Source organism: Nicotiana tabacum, chromosome 7 (genome assembly GCF_000715075.1).
Source record: "Nicotiana tabacum cultivar K326 chromosome 7, ASM71507v2, whole genome shotgun sequence".
Lineage (NCBI taxonomy): Eukaryota > Viridiplantae > Streptophyta > Magnoliopsida > Solanales > Solanaceae > Nicotiana > Nicotiana tabacum.
In genome coordinates this window covers 49988972-49991414 of record NC_134086.1, presented here as the reverse complement: position 1 = coordinate 49991414, position 2443 = coordinate 49988972, and the positions used below count along the sequence as shown (strand labels likewise).

Here is a 2443-nt window from a genome sequence, read left to right as displayed (position 1 = left end):
CCTAAGGTTGATCAAATCGATCAAATGTTTACTTTATCTGGACTATGTGCATAGTAACGTTCAAAAAAAATATGGCAGCCGTAACCTCCAAATCCTGGATCCGCCTCTGCTACACATAAGTTATACTTTTCGGGAAAATATATCAAATAACCTACTTCTCTTGAAAGAAGGCAATCACTTTTAAGATAATTAAATAGATACTACTGCTTCACAATGAGAGACAATTATATGTCCGCCAAATTCACTGACACACCAATGATCCTTTTAAAACCAAAGTGCAGGCATGCTAGTCTCTAGATATTCCTATCAAGAAAACCTATCAAATCACATACAAATAAAAAATAATTGCTGCATGTTTTTTCAATGAATTTCTAAGTTCTAACTAGTTAACACTTAACATACTTTCAAAAGCAAAATCCAATTGGTGCATCTAAAAGAAATCTGTTTGTCTAGGTAAATTGCTGGACTTAAACTTAACATTTACCCTCAGAAAGCGACATGTCCTTGAATTAGAACAACTTGAGCCTGGATATCTTCTATCTCATATCACCAAGTAAAACTTCTTACTGATCCCTTCTTAATTCGTAGAGCAAAATAAACACTCAATGGAAAAGCTAAATGTAACATTCTCGCGGCCATATCTTTTTTTTTTTTTGCTCGCGTAAAGTGTAGATTTCGTGAGCCTCTTTCATTTGTGAAAGAGCAAATCAAATTAGCATGAGATATACCTCGAGGCAAAAAAAATATAGTGTGCAACATGTATTCAATTTAATGTAATTAACACGGAGACAGGAAATTAACAAACAAACGATGGAGTAAGTGGGATAAAACAAGTAGGAACAGGAAGGAAATTTAAACTCATATTAAGCGAAATAAACAGAGAAACTTCGAACATTCCACACTCTGGTATGGACTTAATTAGTACAATATGTAGTTACAATTGCCAAAAGTTCAAAAATGTGAAAGACTCCAAAACAGTAGCATAATTTATTCAAGCAGATCAACATTATTCACTTTGCAACACTCTTAATACATGAAAGTAAAATACAATTATCAAAACTACAAAGCTTTTACAAAACCTTATGAAGAAGCTAGGATCCTCCTTGCTGCCGTGATGCGATCATTGTGCACTCCTGAATCGGACTCGTCGTGAAACCAGCCCACTGAATTCTGCGCTGCCTGAACAATTTGTGAAAATCCTACACCAAAAACAATGTAATAGTATATATCAAACCTCAAAATTACAATGTTTTCAACGCTTATTAATTTATGCTTAACAATAAAACTACAAATATAACACTTTAATAGAAAATAAAAAAACTGAGACGAGACCTGCGGAGACGGTTTGCTTATGGTGGCGGATGTCGTGAACGGTGGCGGAGATTTTCCAGTACAGAGGGCGACCAACGTAGTATAGTAACAGCAGTAGCAAAATCCCTATTACTATTCTGAATGCGATCTTCGCTCTGCTCGTCGCCATTTTCTGGTGCGTGTGTGCGTGTTTGTGTGTGCGTGTTTGTGTGTGCGTGAGTGAGTGAGAGAGAGAGAGAGAGAGGTAGCTGATTTTGATATAAAAAATTGCAGTCGGGGCGAAGCATAAAGCGTTGACAGAAGACTGAGTAACCACCTGCAGGACGTCGTCGTTTGATTTGTTTTCCTTTTTTCTGTATATTCTAATTCTAATTCTAATTCTAATTCTAATTCTAATAAATCTAGGGAAAATTCATTGCCCCATAGGGCATCAAATATTAGTTCAATATTTAAAAGAACAATCCGAAACCCTAGACCCAAAAATCTATCAATATCTATCTATATAGAATAAGAGAAGCAAATCAATGTATTCTATATAGAATAGGAGAAGCAAATCAATGTGATGATGCCAAGTGTAACAACAAAAATTTAACAAGTATCAAATTTTAGGACAAAGCTATAACAAATTTGGAGATTCAATTTTTTTTTTTTAAAATGATAAAAAATAAAGACAAAAAAAAAATTAACTACCTAAAATAACTACTCAAACATGGGTGAGGGCTGGTTTAGGTTAGTTAATTTTTTTAATAATTATTTTTCTTTTTCTTTTTTAAAAGTAAAAAGTGTATTTATTCATTAAATTCATACCATATTATTGAGAACAAGAAAATCTATCTATATAGATTCGATAACTATATAAGTTTCTTTAATTTAATAGAGATTTATTCATTAAAATTCAGACAATATTATTAAGAACAATAGAATAAAATTTAAAATAAAAAAATATTTCAAGAGTAATAAAATATATATCTTCTATTATATCACAAACAAATAGCAGACAAAAATATTAAACAAAGTAATATGGTGATAATTTTTTTTATTAATAATAAAATAATACTAACTATTGGATAATATAATAAAGAAAAATAAAAGAACAAAAAAGTTATTTCATACCTATATAAGTCCGTCTAAT

At 31.5% G+C, this 2443-nt stretch overlaps 1 long non-coding RNA gene across 1 annotated transcript; it reads right to left on the bottom strand.

The window, feature by feature from the left end:
* Nucleotides 1-873: 873 nt before the first annotated feature.
* Nucleotides 874-1764, bottom strand: LOC142182688 (uncharacterized). Its single transcript, XR_012711623.1, has 2 exons — nt 1333-1764; nt 874-1199 (listed from the first exon to the last, which is right to left on the bottom strand). It is a non-coding gene; the product is annotated as an uncharacterized LOC142182688 (long non-coding RNA).
* Between the last annotated feature and the right edge of the window lie 679 nt (nt 1765-2443).